Here is a 5,750-nt window from a genome sequence, read left to right as displayed (position 1 = left end):
GCGGCCCCGTCCCCCCCCCCCGCTGACTCCGCGCTCTACCTGGAGACCAGCGCCAGGCGCATCCTGCTCGCAACCGGCCCGCGGGCTCGCCCCACGGGCAAAGCCCCGCCGCCGGGCGGGGTGCCGGCGCCGCGGCGGCCCAGGCAGCGGCGCTGGGCGGGCGCGGGCGGCCCCGCTGCGCTGCGCCGGCCGCGGAGCTCCCGCAGCGCGCTCGGGCCGCGGCTCCGCTCGCCCAAGATGGGGCTCAACTTGTGCGCTGCACTCTGGGAGCGCCGCGGCCACGCCCCCGCCGCGCTGACGTCATGGCCCGGCGCAGCGCAGGGCAGCCCGGCGGGGGGGGGGGCGGGGCAGCGCGGCGTGCGGGGGGACGGTTGGGATGTGGCGCCCCGCGCCGAGCCCCCCCCGCCTCGGGGGATGGTCGCGCCCGGCCGAGCGCGGGCCCGGCCGGAGGAGAGTGCGTGGCCCCGTCGGCGCGCGGGCGAGCGCCCCCTGGCGGCGGGGCCGCGCTGTGCCCGCGGCAGCCGCCGGAGCGGAGCCGAAGCCGGGAAGAGCTCGGGAGCGCGGCAGCGCTGAGGGGCAGGACCTCCGCCACCATCCACTCCGACCGCCCACCGATCGCCAGCTTCTCACTAGGCCAGAGCACTGAGTGCCACGTCCGGTCTTACCTTAAATACCTCCAGGGATGGGCACGCCCCCACCACCCTGGGCAGCCCCTTCATGTCTAATCACCCTTTCTGTGAAGAAATTGTTTCTAATGTCCACCCTAAGCCTCCCCTGGTGCAGCGTAACACTATGTCCTGTCCCTTGTTCCCTGGCAGCAGAGCCCGACCCCCCCCCGGCTCCCCCCTCCTGTCAGGGGGTTGCAGAGCCAGAAGGTCCCCCCTGAGCCTCCTTTTCCCAGGCTGAGCCCCCCCAGCTCCCTCAGCCGCTCCTGCTGCTCCAGCCCCTTCCCAGCTCCGTTCCCTTCCCTGCACACGCTCCAGCCCCTCAATGTCCTTCCTGAGCTGAGGGGCCCAGGGCCCGGCCCAGCACCCGAGGAGGGCCCAGCAGTGCCAGCCAGGGCACAGTCCCTGCCCCGGGCCTGCTGCACACGCTGTTCCTGGTGCAGCCCAGGGCCTGGCCTTGGCCACCTGGGCACGCGCTGGCTCACTGCGGTGAGGAATGGGCTATTCTGACATTCAGCGCGGTCTAGCAAAGGAAAAAGGGAAATTAATCAAAGGTAAAATAGGAAAAGGATGAGGAACAAGAATGAACAAGGTGAACTGATTCACCAGCAAGCCAGAAAGGTTTCTGAAAAGCCAAGTATAAAAATTGCTGCAGCCCGTGGCCAGGTTAGCCAAGAGCCACACACTAATCCACACAATAGCCTTGGCAGCATTACACTGATAATATTTTTGCAAGGTTAAATTAGTGCTGAACAATATTCCAGTATGCTGGGCACAAACATACTGATATTTTTATTAAGTGTCAAGCATGTGTATATTCCTTTTTTCCTTCAAGAAAAACATTTGCCACAGTTAGTTAAAAGAAGTTTTCCACGTGCCTCCTATTTGGGTATGTGTGAGTGCCAGCAGTGTGGGACCCTCCCTGGTGTCTGTGTGCCTGTGCCTGGTTTGTGAGACCTGGCCAGGGCAGACGGAGCAGGTGCTGGAATGGCTGCAGGCTCCTTTTCAGTGCTGCTGTGCTGCCTGACAGGTTTGGATAACTCTTCCCCACTCTCTCCATCACCTTCACCACTGCACAGTTCACTAGGAGGATCCCCATACATACTTCAGTGGCAGTGAGAACCCACACTTGTGGTTCTCCTGTCTGAGGAACTGCAGGTGAATTTACATATTTTGGCATTTAAAGATCATGCACTAGTCATGTGACACACACACATCTTGCACACAATCCCTCAGCCTCAGCGACTGAGGGCAGAAATGCTCCCACAGATGGCAGAAGACCAAAAATGAAGCTCCTCTGGAGTGTAAGCTACAAAGCTTCAAGCTATGACCACATGTATGTACCCTGTGAAAATGGCTTTATAATGTTCTGTTTGTTTGTTTCTATGATTTTAAATGGTCCAAAGGTGGTGCTTCCCACTGATGGTGGCTGAAATCTGTGTGTCATTTAGACAGGGGTAAAAGCTGTGCACTAAACCCCTGAACACTTATGGAGTGTACACAGCTACACATGTGCTCACACCCAGCAGTGAATGCATGGGTGTATAGAGACATATATTAATAGGTGTATATGTGCATTTAAATTTTGAAAATCCCTAATGTTAACATTAAAAATACAATTTTTTTTTTTTAAAGAAAGCTGTAGGAATATTAAAGGAAGTCAGTTTATTGGCATCTAGCATGCATGGGTTCAGATATCTCAGCCTTTAATAACATTAGGTGATTAGTGCTGAAAGACTAAAGCCAGTCTGAGGACACCATGTGATCCAACAGGTAGGTATCTACCCAAGTGTCAGGAGTCCAGATTGAAACTGTTTGTGGGGAAGTCAGTAGGAAAAGTTCAGGGGACTTGTCTCCTAACTTCAGTCTTACCCCTCAGTTGATATTTATCTGCATTGTGGCCTTCCACAAGTTGTTTTTCCTTCTTTTAATTTCATCTTGTTTTCTCTCCCATCTATCACCTGCCTTATCTGCAGATACAGAGGACTATTGAGGGCTCTGCCTGCCTTTTTTTGTGTGTTGAGTACTGAGACCTGAATTTTGATCAGGCCATGTGATACTGTCTTAGCAATAGTAGCATACTGGCACAGTAATGGACAAGTGATAAGCAGTTATCAGCAAGGTCTTTTCAAATTTGAACAGAAATTTAGGGGTTACTAAACATTGGGTATTTTAAGAGTGCATCCCCTTTCAGATGACTCTTGTACAAAATCCTGCATTAACATCTTAAATTTTAAAATAAACAGTAATATCAGAAATTCCTTTCCTTCTCTGTAAACTGTACATCTTCTATTTTGTGAAACTACTGGTGCTAGACAATAAGACATTTACCCAAATTCTTCTTGTTTTTAAAACTCCTCTAAATTACCCCAAATGGTCTCAAACTGCACTGAAATGCAATGGTAATTTGAATTTCTTTTGAATTTCAAGCTGTAAGACAGTGACTGCAAGACCTGGAAGACAAATTCGAGGTTACAGACTGCTGGAGAGAAGAAGGGCACAGGAAAGGGCAAATGAGTTATTTGAATGTCTAAGTAGGATTTTTGCATTTATAAAGGCCACTAACGATCCAGAGAACCACAAATAGTAACTGCAGTATTTAGCTTCAGGCTCTTCTTGAAGTCTCATGTGACAAAGAGCACAGAAATTTCCTCTCTCCTGACCATAACAGAATTATTCTTTTTTGTCTTTGCCATGTTCATTGTCTTCTGCATGGAAAATAATGGGCACTAAATCCAAAAACTAATGGAAAAAAAATTAATATGACCAAAAACTGAGAACGAATGGAAACTGTTACACACATCAAAACACACTGAAAGTGCAAGTAGAAACGAACAAATGTTATGAAATCTCATCAGTTGTTGTTAGCCTGATCCTGCCCCTTTCAAGTCAATGGCAAAACCCATCACGTGTCAGTGGGAGCTGTGTTTTATTTCACTGAGACATATTAAAATTTGGGAGGTACATTTGTACTGTCTTTAGCATTTGTCCTCTTCTTCATGATGGGCACCTCTCTTTACTCATAGATCTTGTGCTGCACCTGGTTGTGGTGTGTGAATGGGAGCAGTTCCTCTGGTTAGAATAACGTGCACACCTGAAGGGTTCCCTAAATAACTGAGGGCAATGAGCATTCTGGAGAAATGGACAGTACTGCTTCACCAGGGTGCTCTGGGATGGTCTGTGGAGAGAGGAACTACTGCCAATCCCTTCCGGGCTCTATAAGCCCCGGTGTAGTTTTCATCTGTATGATTTTGCTGTCCTTATTTCACAGTTGTCCTCAGCTTTGCTCTCTGCTGTATTTTGAACCATTTGTGATTTAGAGGCAGATGTATGAGCAAGATCCCAGCAGCAAATCCAGTCTGGGATTGTAGTACGTTCTTGATGCTGAAGAAGTATGGATTTGAAAGTCATCCTAAGGCAACTACCATGTTTTGGCAGTAGAGATGAATTACTGCTGCAGGAACAACACTTTTAGGGAAGGCACAAAGAAGACCTGGGTTTGGGCCATAGTTTAAAAGCCAGGAATCAATCCTGGCTTTAGGATAAATAAGTCAGGTTGGTCTGTCTTTTCTTTCTCAGTTTGAACATGAAACAGTTTGTAAACTGTTGCTATTTAGCTAAGACAAAATGCAGTGAAATTTAAAGACACGCAACATTTCTTCAATTTGATGTATAAATAGATTACAGCATTTTCAGCATTCCAGTCTTATGATCAAGTGGAATCCAGATCAGGTTTCATTTAACCTAGCTAAGAGAGCAATGTGAATGATTTCAGATAGCTCATGTAGAGTTCAGATGCATATTCTCTCATATATTTCAAACCCACATTGAGTAAATACTGATATCAATAGTGGAGAAAATCCACATCTCTCATGGACTTTGTGTGTCCGAAATATTTCTGTTTGGCATGGGTGTATTTTAGTGGACATTTCAGTAGTTCATTGCTGGATTTTCTGGAATCTGAGTTGCTTGTTTACTTGAATAACTCTTCTTTGAACAGTAAGTAATACTTTACTTCATATATAAACCATTATTCAGACTTTTTACTAGCTGTATCAATTATCTCTCAGTGTTAAAAGAATGACTAATGGCAGGGCATTTGTTTTTATTATGTTGTCTAAGCAAAAAGGGAATGTACACAAATTTCAGAGAGCTTGTCAGATACTTTAAATAACCCATGGCACAACTTGATCTAGAGTTATAGATTGGTTTGCAGGACTGAGTTCTGAAGTGTAGGGCCTTATGTAATACCTGTGGTATAAGTAAGAGGAAGCATGGAGTGGAAAGATGGTCTGTTTTAAGATGAGAGAGCAGTTACAGAGCAGACATTAAAGCCATTGCAACTCCATAATAATAATATTTAGATGTCTATTTAAATAGACTTTCCAGGGAGTCCTGATTGTTTGGAATGGTGGTGTGTGTGCTCTCTAAGTAGCTGAGACAACATCCATTTGGTTCAAGTATGTGAGATCCTCAGGTTCAAAGGTGAACCTGTACCTGTGCCCCTCACGTTTCACTTTCCACAAGTGCAGTGCCCCTTCTTCCCCTTTTACTGGCAAAGCAGAGAGCAGGGCTGGGTAATTAAGGGTGTGGGGAACTGGTACGTATTCAGGTTCTGAGTATCCCATAAAACCCCAGGATTTCACCTTTACACTACCAGAACTGGACCCTAAATTAGTTCTCTCTGTTTCCCCACTCATTAGCACTTACGGTTGTTCTAAAACAGATTTATATTTAAAGTGCTGGTCAGAGAAGTGGTAACTGGCTTTCTTTTGTAGTTGGTGTCACAAGACAGGAGCATGTGAGTCCCTTTGACACTGGCTTTCATGATCATCAGCAAGTACATTACACAAAAGAATGGAGAAAATATTTTGTCAGAAGAACTATCTGTTCCTCGCTCATGAGAGTCCCCCCAGCAAGGAAAGCATGGAGCTCGTTAGTGTCAGACCAAGATGTTGTGGTGCACAAAGGCAGACATCTTCTTTCACTTGACTCTAACAAGCAGCTCTTTTTTCCCCTTCTGCTTGGCAAGGTTTTATTTAATCATGCAGTGAGTCTCAGGTACAGCTGTTAATTCTATATCCT

This window comes from Pseudopipra pipra, chromosome 10, assembly GCF_036250125.1.
Source record: "Pseudopipra pipra isolate bDixPip1 chromosome 10, bDixPip1.hap1, whole genome shotgun sequence".
Classification (NCBI taxonomy): Eukaryota; Metazoa; Chordata; class Aves; order Passeriformes; family Pipridae; genus Pseudopipra; species Pseudopipra pipra.
Note: the sequence above shows the minus strand (reverse complement) of the source record.